General features: G+C 46.3%; 1 protein-coding gene across 5 annotated transcripts in view; it reads left to right on the top strand.

The window, feature by feature from the left end:
* Positions 1–7,759: 7,759 nt before the first annotated feature.
* The window catches only part of trpm7 (transient receptor potential cation channel, subfamily M, member 7), a 207,375-nt gene continuing 193,442 nt past the window's right edge, over positions 7,760–21,692 (top strand). For all 5 annotated transcript variants that reach the window (XR_011933842.1, XM_072470267.1, XM_072470268.1 and 2 more), the window contains exons 1-2: positions 7,760–7,833; positions 15,568–15,606. The gene's annotated coding sequence lies outside the window, so the exon portion shown is untranslated. The remainder of the gene's footprint in view (positions 7,834–15,567; positions 15,607–21,692) is intronic.

Below are 21,692 nucleotides of genomic sequence, written 5' to 3' on the forward strand. Positions count from 1 at the left end.
TTAGATGTTTCAGGCGGGATAGAGGGGGATGTAAAAGGGGAGGCGGAGTTGCGCTACTTGTTCAGGAGAGTATCACAGCTATACAGCGAGAGGACACCTCAGAGGGCAGTGAGGCTATATGGGTAGAGATCAGGAATAAGAAGGGTGCAGTCACAATGTTGGGGGTATACTACAGGCCTCCCAACAGCCAGCGGGAGATAGAGGAGCAGATAGGTAGACAGATTTTGGAAAAGAGTAAAAACAACAGGGTTGTGGTGATGGGAGACTTCAACTTCCCCAATATTGACTGGGACTCACTTAGTGCCAGGGGCTTAGACGGGGCAGAGTTTGTAAGGAGCATCCAGGAGGGCTTCTTAAAACAATATGTAAACAGTCCAACTAGGGAAGAGGCGGTACTGGACCTGGTATTGGGGAATGAGCCCGGCCAGGTGGTAGATGTTTCAGTAGGGGAGCATTTCGGTAACAGTGACCACAATTCAGTAAGTTTTAAAGTACTGGTGGACAAGGATAAGAGTGGTCCGAGGATGAATGTGCTAAATTGGGGGAAGGCTAATTATAACAATATTAGGCGGGAACTGAAGAACATAGATTGGGGGCGGATGTTTGAGGGCAAATCAACATCTGACATGTGGGAGGCTTTCAAGTGTCAGTTGATAGGAATACAGGACAGGCATGTTCCTGTGAGGAAGAAAGATAAATACGGCAATTTTCGGGAACCTTGGATGACGAATGATATTGTAGGCCTCGTCAAAAAGAAAAAGGAGGCATTTGTCAGGGCTAAAAGGCTGGGAACAGACGAAGCCTGTGTGGCATATAAGGAAAGTAGGAAGGAACTTAAGCAGGGAGTCAGGAGGGCTAGAAGGGGTCATGAAAAGTCATTGGCAAATAGGGTTAAGGAAAATCCCAAGGCTTTTTACACTTACATAAAAAGCAAGAGGGTAGCCAGGGAAAGGGTTGGCCCACTGAAGGATAGGCAAGGGAATCTATGTGTGGAGCCAGAGGAAATGGGCGAGGTACTAAATGAATACTTTGCATCAGTATTCACCAAAGAGAAGGAATTGGTAGATGTTGAGTCTGGAGAAGGGGGTGTAGATAGCCTGGGTCACATTGTGATCCAAAAAGACGAGGTGTTGGGTGTCTTAAAAAATATTAAGGTAGATAAGTCCCCAGGGCCGGATGGGATCTACCCCAGAATACTGAAGGAGGCTGGAGAGGAAATTGCTGAGGCCTTGACAGAAATCTTTGGATCCTCGCTGTCTTCAGGGGATGTCCCGGAGGACTGGAGAATAGCCAATGTTGTTCCTCTGTTTAAGAAGGGTGGCAGGGATAATCCCGGGAACTACAGGCCGGTGAGCCTTACTTCAGTGGTAGGGAAATTACTGGAGAGAATTCTTCGAGACAGGATCTACTCCCATTTGGAAGCAAATGGACGTATTAGTGAGAGGCAGCACGGTTTTGTGAAGGGGAGGTCGTGTCTCACTAACTTGATAGAGTTTTTCGAGGAGGTCACTAAGATGATTGATGCAGGTAGGGCAGTAGATGTTGTCTATATGGACTTCAGTAAGGCCTTTGACAAGGTCCCTCATGGTAGACTAGTACAAAAGGTGAAGTCACACGGGATCAGGGGTGAACTGGCAAGGTGGATACATAACTGGCTAGGCCATAGAAGGCAGAGGGTAGCAATGGAGGGATGCTTTTCTAATTGGAGGGCTGTGACCAGTGGTGTTCCACAGGGATCAGTGCTGGGACCTTTGCTCTTTGTAGTATATATAAATGATTTGGAGGAAAATGTAACTGGTCTGATTAGTAAGTTTGCAGACGACACAAAGGTTGGTGGAATTGCGGATAGCGATGAGGACTGTCTGAGGATACAGCAGGATTTAGATTGTCTGGAGACTTGGGCGGAGAGATGGCAGATGGAGTTTAACCTGGACAAATGTGAGGTAATGCATTTTGGAAGGGCTAATGCAGGTAGGGAATATACAGTGAATGGTAGAACCCTCAAGAGTATTGAAAGTCAAAGAGATCTAGGAGTACAGGTCCACAGATCACTGAAAGGGGCTACACAGGTGGAGAAGGTAGTCAAGAAGGCATACGGCATGCTTGCCTTCATTGGCCGGGGCATTGAGTATAAGAATTGGCAAGTCATGTTGCTGTATAGAACCTTAGTTAGGCCACACTTGGAGTATAGTGTTCAATTCTGGTCGCCACACTACCAGAAGGATGTGGAGGCTTTAGAGAGGGTGCAGAAGAGATTTACCAGAATGTTGCCTGGTATGGAGGGCATAAGCTATGAGGAGCGATTGAATAAACTCGGTTTGTTCTCACTGGAACGAAGGAGGTTGAGGGGCGACCTGATAGAGGTATACAAAATTATGAGGGGCATAGACAGAGTGGATAGTCAGAGGCTTTTCCCCAGGGTAGAGGGGTCAATTACTAGGGGGCATAGGTTTAAGGTGAGAGGGGCAAAGTTTAGAGTAGATGTACGAGGCAAGTTTTTTACGCAGAGGGTAGTGGGTGCCTGGAACTCACTACCGGAGGAGGTAGTGGAGGCAGGGACGATAGGGACATTTAAGGGGCATCTTGACAAATATATGAATAGGATGGGAATAGAAGGATACGGACCCAGGAAGTGTAGAAGATTGTAGTTTAGTCGGGCAGTATGGTCGGCACGGGCTTGGAGGGCCGAAGGGCCTGTTCCTGTGCTGTACATTTCTTTGTTCTTTGTTGTTATGGCCTACTCCTGCTCCTAGTTTTTATGTTCTTATGAAATGAAATGAAGTGAAAATCACTTATTGTCACAAGTATGCTTCAAATGAAGTTACTGTGAAAAGCCCCTAGTCGCCACATTCCGGCGCCTGTTCGGGGAGGCTGGTATGGGAATTGAACCGCGCTGCTGGCCTGCCTGGGTCTGCTTTAAAAACCAGCGATTTAGCCCTGTGCTAAAGTAATAAGGGAATATCGGTGATCATGGATGATTTTAATCTTCATAGATTGGTCAAATCAAATTAGCCACAATGCTCTCAAGGAGGAATTCCTGGAGTGTATACGGGATGGTTTTCTTGACCAATATGTGGAGGAACCAACTAGAGAGCAGGCCATCTTAGATTGGGTACTGTGTAATGAGAAGGGAATCATTGCCAACCAGGCTGTGCGAGACCCCTTGGGGATGAGCGACCATAATGATATAATTTTTTAATCAAATGGAGAGTGAAGTAGTTGATTCGGCAACTAGGGTGCAGAATCTTAATAAAGGGAACTATGAGGATATGAGGCATGAGTTGGCCTTGATAGATTGGGGAGAGTTACCTAAAGGGATGACAGTGGATAGACAATGGCAAACATTAAGGAACGCATGGGGGAACTACAGCAACTGTTCATTCCTGTCTGGCACAAAAGCAAAGGGGGTAAGAGGGCCAATCCATGGCTTACAAAGGAAATTAGAAAAAGTATCCGATCCAAGTATGAAGCATCCAGATTGGCCAAGAAAAATAATAGGTCTGAGGATTGGGAGCGGTTAAGAATTCATCAAAGAAGGACGAAGGGATTGATTAAGAAGGGGAAAGTACAGTACGAAAGGAAGCTTGCAGGGAACATAAAGACTGACACTAAGAGTTTCTATAGATATGTGAAGAGAAAGAGATGGTAAATGTAGGCCCCCGACAGACAAACAGGGGAATGCATAATGGACAAAGAAATGGCTGAGCAATTGAATAAATTATTCTTTTACAATCTTTACAAAAGAGGACACAAATCAGATATCAGAAATGTTGGAGAATGAAAGGTTTAGTGAGAGGGAAGAACTGAGGGAAATCAACATTAGTAGAGAAATGGTGCTGGGAAGATTGATGGGATTGAAGGTGGACAAATCCCCAGGGCCTGAGAATCTGCATCCCAGAGAGCTTAAGGAGGTGGCTCTGGAAATAGTGGATGCATTGGCGGTCATCTTCCGGGATTCTATAGACTGGAACAGTCCCTGCAGATTGGAGGGTAGCTCACGTCACTCCGATATTCAAAAAGGGAGGTCGAGCGAAAGCAGGGAATTATAGACCAGTAAGCCTAATATCGGTAGTGGGGAAAATGCTTGAATCCATTATCAAGGACTTTATAGCGGAACATTTAGAAAGCAGTGGCAGGATCAGTCAGAGTCAGCATGGATTTATGAAGGGAAAATTATGCTTGACAAATCTGTTGGAATTCTTTAAAGATGTAACCAGTACAGTCGACAAGGGGAAGCCAGTCGATGTGGTATATTTGGACTTCTAGAAGGCGTTTGACAAAGTCCTGCATAAGAGATTATTGAGCAAAATTAAAGCGCATGGGATTGGGGGGAATGTATTGAGGTGGATAGAAAACTGGTTGGCAGAGAGGAAACGAAGAGTGGGGATTATTGGGTCCTTTTCAAATTGGCAGGCAGTAACTAGTGGGGTACCACAGGGATCGGTGTTGGGACCCCAGCTATTCACAATATATAACATCTCAAAGTTTGCAGATGATACCAAGTTAGGTGGGAGGGTGAACTGTGACGAGGATGCAGGGATCCTACAGCATGATATGCACAGTTTCTCTCCTGACAGATGCTGCCAGACTTGCTGAAATTTTCCAGCATTTTCTCTAAAGCAGATTACTACCAGAATGGTTGTAAATTGGGAGAGGGGAGTGTGCAGCGGTACCTGGGTGTCCTTGTGCACCATTCGCTGAAGGTAAGCATGCAGGTGCAGCAGACGGTAAAGAAGGCTAATGGTATGTTGGCCTTCATTGCGAGAGGTTTTGAGTATAGAAGCAGGGATGTGTTGCTGCAATTATACAGGGTCTTGGTGAGGCCACACCTGGAGTATCGTGTGCAGTTTTGGTCTCCTTCTCTGAGGAAGGATGTTCTTGCTCTCGAGGGAGTGCAGCGAGGGTTTACCAGACTGATTCCAGAGATGGCGGGACTGTCCTATGAGGAGAGATTGACTAGGTTAGGATTGTTCTCGCGGAGTTCAGAAGAATGAGAGGGATCTCATCGAGACTTATCAAATTCTAACAGGACTAGACAGGGTAGATGCAGGGAAGGTGTTCCCAATGATGGGTGTGTCCAGAACCAGGGGTCACATTCTGAGGTTTCAGGGTAAACCATTTCGGACAGAGATATGGAGACATTTCTTGACCCAAAGAGTGGTGAGCCTGTGGAATTCATTACCACAGGAAGTAGTTGATGCTAAAACTTTGAATATATTCAAGAGGCGGCTGGATATAGCACTTGGGGAGAATGGGGTCAAAGGCTATGTGGAGAAAGCAGGATTAGGCTATTGAGTTGGATGATCGGGATGAATGGTGGAGCAGGATCGAAGGGCCAAAAGGCCTCCTCCTGCTCCTATCTTCTATGTATCTTTCGCCACCGCTGGAAGTCCATATTGGCATAAAGTTATTGCATAGGAAATCCTATAACACAATGAGCCACATAGCAAGTGTTCCCGTAATGTGTGCATTTACAGATCAATAATCTAAAGCGGTAAAGGTTTGAGAATTTAAAAGTACACCATGATGTCAGCTTAAATCTATTATCATTTTGGGCTCTCTGAACTGTTGTGCAATCCAGCAGCTGCATTTAAAAGACCCTCTGGACACTTGCTATTTAACTAGATATTTGCTTAACCGTGGTGCATATTCAAAACCTCCAAGCAGTTATTGGATAGGCACATGGAGCACACCAGAATGACGGGGAGTGGGATAGCTTGATCTTGGTTTCGGACAATGCTCGGCACAACATCGAGGGCCGAAGGGCCTGTTGTGTGCTGTACTGTTCTATGTTCTATGTATGTTCTATGTGCGTCATGTCAGATCAGACAGTAGATTCTGCAGTTCCTGTTTGAAGGAAATGACTTGAACAACCATCCACTGCAGTTAACTTTTTAACTTGACACTAGATAATACCTGGCATTTTCTTTCTATGGATCTTGTGCACTTTGAGACCGTATAGGTGCAGATTGTGTGTAGATACATGCCGTGCTCATTTATGGTGCCTATGGGATAAACATCTGCTGGCTAATAGTTGATTGTAGTTTTGTGAAGTGTGGTGAAATTCTCAAATGTAGCCTGTTTGATTGTAACTACTACGTAAGGCTTAAATTCATCCCTCGGCATTTCTGATTTGTCTAAGCTGATGGCCACAAATGACCAACAGTTGACAGATAACATAGTGAGAAGTTGGTAACTTAGGTTCTTCTGCTAACGTTAATTTTAACAGGAATAACTTGAAAGTCAAAACTTTTTATATTAAGAAATTTCTCTCTCTATGTTGTTCCCACATGAACAACAACCTCTGGTTGCTCACTCTCCCTTTCCAGAAGTTTGTCCAGCCGATCCGTTATGTTCCGAACCGTTATACTCAGAGGCAACAGACCATATGAGACTCCCGATCTCGGCTGCAAACTAGACTGCCTCTGCCTCAAACTGTTGAGTCATCCACCACTATCACCTTTCTAATCTGTTTACCAGCCGCTCCCTCTTTTCCAAGAGCAGCCTCCGGCACCATGGTACCCTGGTTTGCCTCGAGTCATCTCTGCCTGATTGTCATGTTGCTCACTTCATAGGTATCTAAAATTTCATACCTGTTAGACAGCTCCAAGGAGTCGTGCGTTTCCTGGACATGCCGTCTCCTTCCTTTCGACGAATGGTCACCCATTCTCCAACCATCCCTACACTCCTCCTTGCCTGCCTATCACTATGCGGATCCTGTTGGGGTGGAGATCAACCTCTCCACCCTGTGCCCTGGCGTGGCGGGGGGACCTGCTGGAATTCCTAACTCTTGAGAAGGTTAAGTTTGAACTGAGGGGAAGGATGGAGGGTTCTACAATTCATGGACATTATTCATTATGCACTTTCGAGAATTGGATGACATCGAACATTAGGGGGGAGGGGGACTGTATATGTTAATGGTGACTATGGGTGATTCCTGATTCCTTTTTGTTATTTGTTTATGTTAACATGTGGGATGCTGTTTGGGGGTTTGGTGGGAGAATAGCATTGTTGTTGTTGATATGGGATTGACATTGTATTCGTTACTGATTATTGATTATTGTTGTTGGGTGTAAATTTGGGAGAAAATGTGAAAAAGGAGAATAAAAATATATTTAAAAAAAAAACATATATACACGCACACACACACGGGCGCGCGCACACACTGTTGAGTTAATTCTGTGGCGAAGTACTGAAACTTCAAGAATTCAAAAACATTTTTAAGCACTTGGCAATGATATTGAGTGCCACTAATGCAGTAATTTCTGGAATCTTAAAGATAAAATTGACTGAAATTGCGATATATCATTTTGTTGAGATTTATTTTCCTGCGTAAAGTTTATTTACCTGCACGCCCAAAATTCACAGTATATTTTCAAACTTGTGATTGGAAAGCTAAGGTAGGCCAAATACTTATGTAGACAGTCATTGCCATTTGCTGGTGAAGATGACAGAAGTTATACTTTGGAGGGGTTGTAGATGCATAGCCATCTCCTTGGTCAGTTTTCCCTGTTTTGTGAAAAGAGAGCGAAGTCAAAAGTGAATGAAATGAACAGTGGAGAGATGTGTATGGAAGAGAATTTGAATCTAGTTGATTTTTTAAAGAATTTTTCCCCCCCAAGTTTTTCATTTTAAAAATTTGTATAAATGGTAGATTAGGAGCAGGGCACATGGATTTGTAATGCATTGCTGACCTTCTACTATTAACTCAGCGGTGAAACTAATGGAAGCATTTACCCGTCTTATTTTACAGTCCCAGAAATCCTGGATAGAGAATACTTTCACCAAGAGGGAATGTGTATATATAATTCCAAGCTCAAAAGACCCACACAGGTAAAGACATTTATATTTAATTGGGATTCTGTTTTGAAGTTTTTTTTTTTTGTTTTGATCAATCAGATGAGACTTTTTGAACTGTAAATTATTTTGTGGGTTAATGATAACAACTGGAACACATTTTAACCTGTTAATGAAAAGCAAATGATATTGGAATGGCCTGGGTTAGGTTAAAATGTCGGTCTACACTATTTGACTGTGGTCAGTTTTGTGAAACTTCTGTGATTCTTCCCTATGGCAACCGGTGTGCCAGAAATTTCCTTCCTGATTTCGTTCAGCAGCCTCAGGAATTTTGTTGTCTTATGCCCTGCGAAAACAACTCCTCCCTGGAATCCTCTTGGATAATGCATGTACTACAGAAATTGAATAGTTACTAATATTCTAGAACTTAGATGCTCTGCTATCAGAAAACTGTTTGGTCCTCTCTCCAACATCTATCTAGTGTACTCCTCACCAAATGTCCGTTTCGTTCTATTTTAGCAAATTCAAAGACTTATTTGTTTTTCTGCCCTGGAAACTTTTAATACTCGGAATTAAAATTCATCCATTTTGATGAAGCCATACTCTGCTTGCATTTATTATTCTAGTGGACATGTCTACTTTGCAAACTTGACTACAGTTATTTAACAAATATTACTTTTCAATAATATTTCCGAGTTAACTGTTTACATTCCTTTTTTTGAGGCCATTTGGCTGTTTTGTCTTGATGCTGATTTTAGTCAGCAACTATGTTGTTCCATTAATATATTTTAGTGACATATTCAGGGAATGGGTGAGGTATGTTGCTTGAGGTATGTTGGCCCTCGGGTTAAATCACCGCCAGTCAGCTCTCTCTCAAAGGGGAGAGCAGCCAATGGTCCTCCGAGACTGACGACATTTCATTTCCCATCTACAGTGCCTGCTGTCTCTAGGAAAATATCAGCTTGCACAATGTCCAAGTTTTACATCAGCACTGGCAACACCCACCTCTACCTCATCCGTCCTTTTGACGTCTCTGCATATGTTGTCAGACTACTTATCCAACGTCACATCCTAAATTTCCTCTGGTTAAACATTGGGAAGACCAAAGCCATTGTCTTTGGGCTGGTTTAGCACAGAGTTAAGTCGCTGGCTTTGAAAGCAGACCAAGGCAGGCCAGCAGCACGGTTCAATTCCCGTACCAGACTCCCCGAACAGGCCCTGGAATGTGGCAACTAGGGGCTTTTCACCGTAACTTCATTTGAAGCCTACTTGTGACAATAAGTAATTTGAAAATGAAAATTTTGAATGAAAATCGTTTATTGTCACAAGTAGGCTTCAAATGAAGTTACTGTGAAAAGCCCCTAGTCACCACATTCCGGCGCCTGTTCGGGGAGGCTGTTACGGGAATCGAACCGTGCTGCTGGCCTGCCTTGGTCTGCTTTAAAAGCCAGCGATTTAGCCCTGTGCTAAACAGCCCCTTTTTTCATTTCATTTACCATTTCACATTTGCTTCTCTTGCTACTGATTTCCCCTCCCTCCTTTGCCATGATTGTATGCTGAGCCAGAACTGATTGTAACTTTGCCAACTGATCTGAGCCTGAGCTAATTTCTTGGCAGCATATTCTCTAAGATTATCTACTTCCACCTCTAATGTCGCCTGTTTCTGCTCCTGGCTCAATTTATCTGATTATGATGATTTCATCAATGCTTTTGCAAACTAAAGGCTTGATTATTCTAATGCTCTTCTAGCCAGTCTCTATCTTGCATTCCAGAGATTAGCTCAACCTAAACTCTGCTACCCATATTGCAGCTCTCAGTAGCTCCGACTGAACTCTGATCTACGTTTTCTCCCTGTCAACCATCATACTGTTTTAAAAATTTTGCTCTTCGGGACTTCCGGTTGCGGCGATGACCAGCTAAGCCGCACGTTTCGGCGGCTCCAGCCCCCCCCAGTGGAAAAGGAAAATATCGGCGGCGGTGGCCAGATCTCGGAGAATCCTCGAGGGCAGCGGCAGAAGAAAGAAAGGAGCAAGATGGCGTCGGAGGAAGCCCAGCCGACATGGGGGCCGGATCAGGATGAATTTTTAAGACGGTGTGGAGCTGCTTAAGAAGGAGGTGCTGGCCCCGATGCTACAAGCAATCGAGGGGCTTAAAGAGACACAAAAGGCCCAGGAGATAGAGCTCCGTGTGGTGGAGCAGAAGGTAACGGACAACGAGGACGAGATCCTGGGCCTAGCGGTCAAAATGCAGACGCACGAGGCGCTCCATAAGAAGTGCATCGAAAGGATTGAAGTCCTGGAAAATAGATCAAGGAGAAAGAACCTCCGGATCCTGGGTCTCCCCGAGGGAGTGGAAGGAGCTGACGGTGGGGCTTACGCGAGCACGATGCTACGCTCGCTAATGGGAGCTGAGGCCCCCTCGGGCCCTTTGGAAGTGGAAGGGGCCCACCGGGTCCCTGCGAGGAGACCAAAGGCTGGAGAACCACCTAGGGCGATGATCGTGCGATTTCACCGCTTCAATGACAGAGAGGTGGTTCTGAGATGGGCCAAGAAGGTACGAAATAGCAGATGGGAGAATGCGGTGATACGAATGCGGTGATGAGTGTATCAGGATTGGAGTGCGGAGGTGGCGAGAAGGAGGGCGAGTTTCAATCGAGCCAAGGAGGTGCTGCATAAGAAGAAAGTGAAGTTCGGGATGTTGCAGCCGGCGGGATTGTGGGTCACGCACCAGGACAGACATTACTATTTTGAAACGTCGGAAGAAGCATGGACCTTCATTCAAAAAGAGAAACTGGACCAGAACTGAGGGACTGATGTTGGAGGGGAAACTACAATGCTGATGTATAGAGGTGTAAATTGGGGAGGGGGGGGGGGACACTGAGAAATGTGGGCGCCGGTGAGGGGGAAGAAGAGACACAGGTTGGGGAATGGGAACGGGGTGGTAGGGGGAGCTGCGCCATGGGGGGGGCGGGATGGTTCTAGAAAGCGCGGGGTTTCTTTTTCTTTTCCCGCGCCAGAGAGATGGTGGCGGGAAGATAGGCGCAAAGAGGATGGGAGTTCCTCACGGGGGGGGGGGGGGGGGGGGGGGGTCTCAAGGAGAGAGCGGGAGAAGCCGGGGTCAGTTGAAGTCAGCTGACGTTCGGAAGCAATATGGGGGGAGTAACCATGCTAGATGGGGATCTAGCGAGGGAGGGGGGGACAGCTGGGTTGCTGCTGCGGAGATCGAAAGGGAGCTGGTAAGAGAAAAGGTGGTCGAGGCAGGAATGCGCCGCCTGGGGGACGGGTGGGTGCGCGGAACCGGGACGTGGGACTGGCCCAGAGAGGGTGATGGCTAGTCGACAGGGGAGGGGGGCGGGCAGCCCCCCAGTCCGGCTGATCACGTGGAACGTGAGAGGCCTAAATGGGCCGATTTAAGAGGGCCCGAGTGTTTGCGCACTTAAAGGGACTGAGGGCAGACGTGGCTATGCTTCAAGAGACGCATCTGAAGGTGGCGGACCAGGTTAGGTTAAGGAAAGGATGGGTGGGACAGGTGTTCCACTCCGGGCTGGACGCAAAGAATAGAGGGGTGGCCATATTGATGGGGAAACGGGTGTCGTTTGAGGCTAGGAACATTGTAGCAGACAGCGGGGGCAGATATGTGATGGTGAGTGGCAGACAGCAGGGAATGGAGGTCGTGCTGGTCGACGTATATGCCCCGAACTGGGATGATGTGGGATATATGAAGCGGATGCTGGGACGCATCCCGGACCTGGAGGTAGGAAACCTGGTAATTGGGGGGGGGAGACTTCAACACCGTGCTAGACCCAGGGTTAGATAGATCTAGATCCAGGACCAGAAGAAGGCCGGCAGCGGCCAAGGTGCTTAGGGGGTTTATGGACCAAATGGGGGGGGAGTGGATCCTTGGAGATTTGCTAGGCCGCTGGCCAAAGAGTTCTCCTTTTTCTCCCATGTCCATAAGGTATACTCCCGGATAGATTTCTTCGTTTTGGGGAGGTCACGGAGTACTCGGCCATAGATGTTTCAGACCATGCCCCACATTGGGTAGATCTGGAACTAGGAGAGGAGAGGGAGCAGCGTCCACTCTGGCGACTGGATGTGGGATTATTGGCGGATGAGGGAGTCTGCGGAAGAATGCGGGGATGTATCGAAAGGTACCTGGAGGCCAACGATGATGGGGGGGTCCGAGTGGGGGTAGTATGGGAAGCACTGAAGGCGGTGGTCAGGGGAGAGTTGATCTCCATCAGGGCTCACAAGGGGAAAACAGAGGCCAAAGAAAGGGAAAGATTACTGGGGGAGATTTTGAGTGTGGATAAAAAATATGCGGAGGCCCCGGACGAAGGTCTATACAGGGAGAGGCGACGACTCCAGATGGAGTTCGACCAGCTGACCACAGGGAGGGCAGAGGCACAGTGGAGGAAGGCACTGGGGCTGAGATATGAATACGGGGAAAAGGCGAGTCGCCTGTTGGCCCACCAGCTTCGAAAGAGGACAGCGGCGAGGGAAATAGGGGGAGTTAGGGATGAAACGGGAACCACGGTGCGGAGAGCAGGGAAGGTAAATGAGGTGTTCAAGACCTTTTATGAGAGGTTATACAGGTCCCAACCAGGGGATGCAGCAGTTTCTGGACCAACTAAGGTTCCCGAGGGTGGAGGAGTAGGAGATGGCAGGCCTGGGGGCGCCAATTGGGGTGGACAAGGTGACCAAAGGGCTGGGGAACATGCAGGCAGGGAAGGCCCCGGGACCTGACGAGTTCCTGGTGGAATTTTATAGGAAATATGTGAACTTGTTGGCCCCGCTGCTGGTAAGAACCTTTAACGAGACCAGAGAAGGGGGGACCCTACCCCCGACAATGTCGGAGGCGACGATATCACTAATCCTGAAGCAAGATAAAGACTCACTGCAATGTGGGTCCTATAGGCCTATCTCGTTCCTGAATGTGGATGCCAAGTTGCTGGCAAAAGTGCTGACAATGAGGATAGAGGATTGTGTCCCCGGGGTGGTGCACGAAGATCAGACAGGGTTCGTAAACGGGAGACAATTGAATGTCAACGTGCGACGACTATTGGGTGATAATGATGCCCCCAGCAGAGGGGGAGGCAGAGATAGTGGCGGCAATGGATGCAGAGAAGGCATTTGATAGGGTAGAGTGGGAGTATCTATGGGGGGTGCTGAGGAGGTTCGGGTTCGTGGAGGGGTTTGTCAGCTGGGTTAAACTCCTCTACGGGGTCCCAACGGCAAGTGTTGTCACAAATCGGCAAAGGTCATACTACATAGGGGAACAAGACCGGGATACCCGCTGTCCCCATTACTGTTCGCGCTGGCAATTGAACCACTGGCCATAGCGCTGAGAGACTCCAGGAAATGGAGAGAGGTGGTTAGAGGGGGAGAGGAACACCGAGTGTCACTCTTCGCAGATGACCACCTGCTATATGTGGCGGATCCAGTGGGGGGGATGACAGAGGTTATGCAGATATTGAGGGAGTTTGGGGATTTCTCGGGATATAGGCTTAACATGGGGAAGAGTGAGCTTTTCGTAATACACCCTGGGGACCAGAGTAGAGGGATAGATGGCCTGCCGCTAAGGAGAGTGGAAAGAAACTTCCGATACCTGGGAATTCAGATAGCCAGGAGCTGGGGAACCTTACACAGACTTAATCTGACTCGGCTGGTGGAGCAAATGGAAGAGGATTTCAAAAGGTGGGATATGCAGCCGCTGTCACTGGCGGGCAGAGTGCAGGCGATTAAGATGATGGTCCTCCCGAGGTTCCTATTTGTGTTTCAATGTCTCCCTATATTGATCACTAAGGCCTTTTTCAAAAAAATAGATAGGAGCATCATGAGCTTTGTGTGGGCAGGGAAGCCCCCGAGGGTAAGGAGGGGGTTCCTGCAACGTAGCAGGGACAGAGGGGGACTGGCATTGCCGAATTTGGGCGACTATTACTGAGCCGCCAACGTGGCGATGATCCGTAAGTGGATGATAGAGGGAGAGGGGGCGGCGTGGAAAAGGCTGGAGATGGCGTCCTGTAAAGGAACGAGCTTAAAGGCGCTGGTGACGGCGCCACTACCGCTCTCCCCGAAAAAGTTTACCACAAACCCAGTGGTAGCGGCAACATTAAGTATCTGGGGGCAATGGAGGCGACAGAGGGGTGTGCTGGGAGCCTCGGTGTGGTCCCCGATCAGGAACAACCATAGGTTTGCCCCAGGGAGGTTGGACAGAGGGTTCCAGAGCTGGCACCGGGCAGAAATTAGGAGAGTGGGAGACTTATTTATAGATGGGACGTTTGCGAGCTTGGGAGCGCTAGAGGAAAAGTATGAGCTGCCCTCGGGGAATATCTTTAGGTATATGCAGGTGAGGGCGTTCACGAGACAACAGGTGAGGGAATTTCCGCTGCTCCCGACACAAGGGATCCAGGATAGAGTGCTTTCGGGGGTGTGGGTCGGGGAGGGCAAAGTGTCCGAAATATACCGGGAGATGCGAGAAGAGGGGGAGGAACTGGTAGAAGAACTGAAGGAAAAATGGGAAGAAGAGCTCGGGGAGGAGATTGAGGAGGGTTTGTGGGCTGATGCCCTAAGCAGGGTAAATTCCTCTTCCTCGTGTGCCAGGCTTAGCCTGGTCCAATTTAAGGTGCTACATAGAGCACACATAACGGGAGCAAGGTTGAGCAGGTTCTTCGGATTGCAGGACAAGTGCGAGGGAAGCCCGGCGAACCACACACGTTTGGGTCGTGTCCGGCACTGGAGGGGTATTGGAGCGGAGTGACGGGAGTGATCTCTAAGGTGGTGAAGGTCCGGGTCAAACCAAGCTGGGGTTAGCTATATTTGGGGTAGCGGATGAGCGGGGAGTGCAGGAGGCGAAAGAGGCCGATATTGTGGCCTTTGCGTCCCTCGTAGCCCGGCGTAGGATTTTACTCGTGGAAAGAAGTGAATCCCCCCGGCGTGGAGGCCTGGATAAACGATATGGCGGGGTTCATAAAACTGGAGCGGATGAAGTTTGCGCTGAGAGGATCGGCTCGGGTTCACCAGGCGGTGGCAACCGTTCCTCGACTATCTAACGGAACGTTAGGGGGAAAATAGATAGCCAGCAGCAGCAGCCCAGAGGGGGGGGGGGTAAATTGTTTGTGTTCTAGATGGGGTGAGGGGGTTGGGGGGGGCGGGGGGGAGCACTATTTTGTTAGTTCACTTTTTTATTTAAACAAGGTTATCTATCAGTTATCATGTTACCGTTTTTGTTGATTTGTAAGGGGAAAATTTGTGTTTGAAAACTTTAATAAAATATATATTTAAAAAAAAAAAATGTTGCTCTTCGCGTTGAAATCCTTCCATGGTCTCACGACGTTGTCGCCACAACAAATCTCTCATCTCCTTCAGTTCCACAAATCACCAGCTCTGGCCTCTTGTGCATTCCCCATTCCTTTCACCACCATTGATGACTCTCCCTTTGCCTAGCCTCGAGTTCCCTCCCTCAATCTCTATCTTTCATCATTTAAGAAGGTTTGATGGACCAAATGGCCTCTCTTCAATTTGTCCTTTTACATTGCAGTTTTTAATAGTAGTCACATTTTCTTGGTTTTAAAAATAACTTCATGTCATTTATGCAACTGAAATCTGCCTTGGTGTGGAAATTCTCCAAACCACGAAGATATTGCCCACAGAGGACAGACTTCTGGCAGTACGATCCTAACTTGTTCTTGAAATGCCACTGATGTACTGACTAGAAATCTCATCATGGAAGATTGTATTCACAAGTTTGTTTTATTACCTTTGGTTCTAGATGCCTTCCAGGATGTCAGATATGCCAGCAGTTGGTCAGGTACGTTTTCAATTGTTTCAAGAGTTGTTTAAGATGATTGTGATTCTCAACTAATCTAGAGCACAGTTAGAGCGGAATATCTAGAGGAACATTCCAGATCTGAATGCATAGAACATAGAACTGTACAGCACAGTACAGGCCCTTCGGCCCACGATGTTGTGCCGAACTAGTCTGAAACTAAGATCAAATCAACCTACACTCAATCATTCTAGTGCACTCCATATGCCTATCCAATAATTGCTTGAAAGTTCCTAAAGTGTCCGACTCCACGTCTGTAGTGGGTAAAGTCTTGGAGGGGATTATAAGAGACAAGATTTATAATCATCTAGATAGGAATAATATGATCAGGGATAGTCAGCATGGCTTTGTGAAGGGTAGGTCATGCCTCACAAACCTTATTGAGTTCTTTGAGAAGGTGACTGAACAGGTAGATGAGGGTAGAGCAGTTGATGTGTATATGGATTTCAGCAAAGCGTTTGATAAGGTTCCCCACGGTAGGCTATTGCAGAAAATACGGAGGCTGGGGATTGAGGGTGATTTAGAGATGTGGATCAGAAATTGGCTAGCTGAAAGAAGACAGAGGGTGGTGGTTGATGGGAAATGTTCAGAATGGTGTACAGTCACAAGTGGAGTACCACAAGGATCTGTTCTGGGGCCGTTGCTGTTTGTCATTTTTATCAATGACCTAGAGGAAGGCGCAGAAGGGTGGGTGAGTAAATTTGCAGACGATACTAAAGTTGGTGGTGTTGTCGATAGTGTGGAAGGATGTAGCAGGTTACAGAGGGATATAGATAAGCTGCAGAGCTGGGCTGAGAGGTGGCAAATGGAGTTTAATGTAGAGAAGTGTGTGGTGATTCACTTTGGAAGGAATAACAGGAATGCGGAATATTTGGCTAATGGTAAAGTTCTTGAAAGTGTGGATGAGCAGAGGGATCTAGGTGTCCATGTACATAGATCCCTGAAAGTTGCCACCCAGGTTGATAGGGTTGTGAAGAAGGCCTATGGAGTGTTGGCCTTTATTGGTAGAGGGATTGAGTTCCGGATTCAGGAGGTCATGTTGCAGCTGTACAGAACTGGTACGGCCGCATTTGGAGTATTGCGTACAGTTCTGGTCACCGCATTATAGGAAGGACGTGGAGGCTTTGGAGCGGGTGCAGAGGAGATTTACCAGGATGTTGCCTGGTATGGAGGGAAAATCTTATGAGGAAAGGTTGATGGACTTGAGGTTGTTTTCGTTGGAGAGAAGGTTAAGAGGAGACTTAATAGAGGCATACAAAATGATCAGGGGGTTGGATAGGGTGGACAGTGAGAGCCTTCTCCCGCGGATGGATATGGCTGGCATGAGGGGACATAACTTTAAACTGAGGGGTAATAGATATAGGACAGAGGTCAGAGGTAGGTTCTTTACGCAAAGAGTAGTGAGGCCGTGGAATGCCCTACCTGCTACAGTAGTGAACTCGCCAACATTGAGGGCATTTAAAAGTTTATTGGATAAACATATGGATGATAATGGCATAGTGTAGGTTAGATGGCTTTTGTTTCGGTGCAACATCGTGGGCCGAAGGGCCTGTACTGCGCTGTATTGTTCTATGTTCTATGTTCCACTACCATAGCTGGGAGTGCGTTCCACGCCCCAACCACTCTGAGTAAAGAACCTACCTCTGACATCCCTCCTATATCTTCCACCATGAACCTTATAGTTACAATTATGCAATTACAACTTTTTTTGCCTCTACATACATGCAGTAGACATGTATTTCAACTGAAATTTCCTGATTTTCCAGTCCAACTTCATTTGTTTCTGTTTTAATTTTTTTTAGGCGTTCTGACCAATTGTATAATTTTTCTTTAATCCAGTTAAATAAAAAAGTTGTTCCACTATTTTTATGCAACCTATTGCTGTGAACTGTACAATGGCCTGCATCGCACAATCATCCACAGATGTCATATGTTTGTTAATTACATTTGAGCCCTGAGCTTTCATTTCGGCCTAGATCGAGGTTACAGTGCAGGTAAAGGTGACCTTGACAGACCGCCCATCCGCAAACTGTAAAGACAGACGGACAGCTTAAAATCCCAGTCAGTTGGTATTTAATTAATTTAAATTGACTTGATTATCGTTGGGTGTGCTTCCAACTCGTGTGTGCCTGCCGACTGAAATATCGTGCGAGCGTGCAATGACATTGGAACGTTCGCATGTTTTCGGGTCCTGAACTTTCTACGTAAATCTATGGTTGGGTTTTACTAACTTCTGTATCTGTAACAAACTAATGTCTGTTCCCTATTCCGGACCACAAAGTAAATGAAGTGACCACATGTAAATTATAGATATCATCGTGTCTATGGCAGCTGAGAGAAAAGAGAGCCATCCATTCGAATCCCATCTTCCAGCACCTGGTCCGGAGCCTTGCAGATTATAGAACTTCCGTGTAGATTCTGGTACTTGAGGATTTCTGCCTCAACCATCATCCCGGGTAGTGAATTCCAGGCGTCCACTACCGTCCTGGGTGAAAATGTATTTCCTAGTATCCCTGTTAACTTACCCAATTAATTCTGCAACATTTTAGGAAATGGAACCCTAATTTTAAAATTCACGGGTTATGGGGCTGGGAATGGTGAAAGCTGAATAGTGAGAAAGACCAGGCCGCTGGATGGGGGAGTACATTTTTGAGTAATTTATGATTGAGTGTATCTCCTGGAATATTGGCCTGTCTTGAACAAGAATGACATTTAAAAAGCAGAAGAATGCATATCTCATTAGCCCTATTAAGCATGTTGGTGTCTATATTGCTGTAGAGGATAATGTGCTTTGACTGACATGCTTGGATGCAGTGATGGTGGAGCCGGTCCCACCATCAAATTGCACTGCCCTCTGTTTAACCCTAAATGTGCAATTGGAAGGACAAAATACATAACTTCAGCTCAATTTTTGTGAGCATCTGATTCTCCATTTAAAAAAAAAAAAAATGCCAGTGACTGTGTTGGTGTCGTGTCGTACGCCTTAGCAGTAAATTTCTGAGTATCTAAAAGCGGCTGATTTGTCAGAATATGCCTTTAAGCAAAGTGAATGAGTGCTGCTTCATGCTGGAATATTCTGTGGAGAATATAATCCCAGCCTGATTAAACAACAAGATGCCAAATATCTTTGTGTAGTTTGTGTTGTTGTAAAAGAACCTTTGTTTGCTGCTTGAAGTTCTGGCAGTCCGACTCAGAACAGAGTATCAGCGAGATTCTGGAATTCCTGTCCTAGATTTTGCCCCCAGACACTTCTTAAATTCTACCTTGTTGACCAAGGCTTTGGTCATTTGTCTGAAGTGGACCAGTGTCATGGTTTATTATGCTCCTGGGAAGTGTCTTGGGATGTTTTACTATTTTAAAGGTGACAAATGGAAGTTACTTGGGAGTAGAGAACTTTGGAGCAAGAATAGGCCAATTTGGCCATTCGAGTCTGCTCCACCATTCAGTCAGATCATGTCTGTGGTCTCAGCCTCACTTTCCTGTCTGCCCCTTATTACCCTTGATTTCCTTGTCCAACAAAAATCTATCTAAATAAGAGGAAAGCACTGCGGATGATAGAAATAGAAAAGAACAGAAAATGCTGTACAAACTCGGCAGATCTGGCAGCATCTGTGGAGAGAGAAACCAGTTAATGTTTCAAGTCCATATGACTCAACTAACAATCTAGTTAAAGCAGTGTTGAATTTATAATTATCTTTATTAGTATCACAAGTAAGCTCACATTAACACTGCAATGAAGTTACTGTGCAAAGCCCCTAGTCGTGACATTCCGGTGCCTGTTCGGGTACACTGAGGGAGAATTCAGAATGTCCAATTCACCTAACAAGCACGTCTTTCGGGACTTGTGGGAGGAAACTTCTGCACTGTAAATTCAATGATAATCTATGATTAATCTAGGACAAAGGTTCGGCACAACATCGTGGGCCGAAGGGCCTGTTCTGTGCTGTATTTTCTATGTTCTATGTTCTATGAAACCGGGGCACCCGGAGGAAACCCATGCAGGCACAGGGAGAACATACAGACTCCGCACAGACTGACCCAAACCGGGAATTGAACCTGGGACCCTGGCACTGTGAAGCAACAATGCTAACCACTGTGCTACTGTGCCACCCTACTCCCTGGTTTCTGTTAGCTAACCAATCCTTTACTCATTTTAAATATATATATATTTTTATTCTCCTCCTTTTGCACATTTTCTCCCAAATTTACACCCACCAGCAATAAACAATAAGCAGTAACGAATATAATGTCAATTCCCATATCAACAACAACAATCCCATCCTCCCACCAACCCCCCAAACAGCATCCCACATGTTTTTTGAAAAATATTTTTTATTCTCCTTTTTCACATTTTCTGCCAAATTTACACCCACCAACAATAAACCATAATCAGTAACAAATATGTCAATCCCCATGTCAATAACAATGATCCCATCCTCCCACCAAACCCCAAATATTAGCCCGCATGTTCACACAAACAAATGACAACGGAATTAGGGTTAACCCATAGTCGCAATTAACACACACACTCCACGTCCCCGTAACCCTCCCACCCACACGCCCCAACTAATGTTTGATGTTATCCAGTTCTTGAAAGTGCATAATAAGAAGATAAGAACATAAGAACTAGGAGTAGGCCATCTGGCCCCTCGAGCCTGCTCCGCCATTCAATGAGATCATGGCTGATCTTTTGTGGACTCGGCTCCACTTTCCGGCCCGAACATCATAACCCTTAATCCCTTTATTCTTCAAAAAACTATCTATCATTATCTTCAAAACATTTAATGAAGGAGCCTCAACTGCTTCACTGGGCAAGGAATTCCATAGATTCACAACCCTTTGGGTGAAGAAGTTCCTCCTAAACTCAGTCCTAAATCTACTTCCCCTTATTTTGAAGCTATGCCCCCTAGTTCTGCTTTAACCCGCCAGTGGAAACAACCTGCCCGCATCTATCCTATCTATTCCCTTCATAATTTTATATGTTTCTATCAGATCCCCCCTCATCCTTCTAAATTCCAACGAGTACAGTCCCAGTCTACTCAACCTCTCCTCGTAATCCAACCCCTTCAGCTCTGGGATTAACCTAGTGAATCTCCTCTGCACACCTTCCAGTGCCAGTACGTCCTTTCTTAGGTAAGGGGACCAAAACTGAACACACTACTCCCAAGTGTGGCCTCACTAACACCTTATACAATTGCAGCATAATCTCCCTAGTCTTAAACGCCATCCCTCTAGTAATGAAGGACAAAATTCCATTCGCCTTCTTAATCACCTGTTGCACCTGTAAACCAAATTTTTGCGACTCATGCACTAGCACACCCAGGTCTCTCTGCACAGCAGCATGTTTTAATATTTTATCATTCAAATAATAATCCCTTTTGCTGTTATTCCTACCAAAATGGATAACCGTACATGTCAACATTGTATTCCATCTGCCAGACCCTAGCCCATTCACTTAGCCTATCCAAATCCCTCTGCAGACTTCCAGTATCCTCTGCACTTTTTGCTTTACCACTTATCTTAGTGTCGTCTGCAAACTTGGCCACATTGCCCTTGGTCCCCAACTCCAAATCATGTATGTAAATTGTGAACAATTGTGGGCCCAACACTGAATCCTGAGGGACACCACGAGCTACTGATTGCCAACCAGGGAAACACCCATTAATCCCCACTCTTTGCTTTCTATTAATTGACCAATCCTCTATCCATGCTACTACTTAATGCCATGCATCTTTATCTTATGCAGCAACCTTTTGTGTGGCACCTTGTCAAAGGCTTTCTGGAAATCCAGATATACCACATCCATTGGCTTCCCGTTATCTACCGCTCTGGTAATGTCCTCAGAAAATGCCACTAAATTAGTTAGGCACGACCTGCCCTTCATGAACCCATGCTGCGTCTGCCCAATGGGACAATTTCCACCTCATAATGAACAATGCCCATGAATTGTAGAACCCTCCATCCTTCCCCTCAGTTCAAACTTAACCTTCTCAAGAGTCAAGAATTCCAACAGGTCCCCCGCCACGCCAGGGCACAGGGTGCAGAGGTTGCTCTCCAACCTATCAGGA

The sequence above is a fragment of the Scyliorhinus torazame genome, chromosome 12 (genome assembly GCF_047496885.1).
Source record: "Scyliorhinus torazame isolate Kashiwa2021f chromosome 12, sScyTor2.1, whole genome shotgun sequence".
Classification (NCBI taxonomy): domain Eukaryota; kingdom Metazoa; phylum Chordata; class Chondrichthyes; order Carcharhiniformes; family Scyliorhinidae; genus Scyliorhinus; species Scyliorhinus torazame.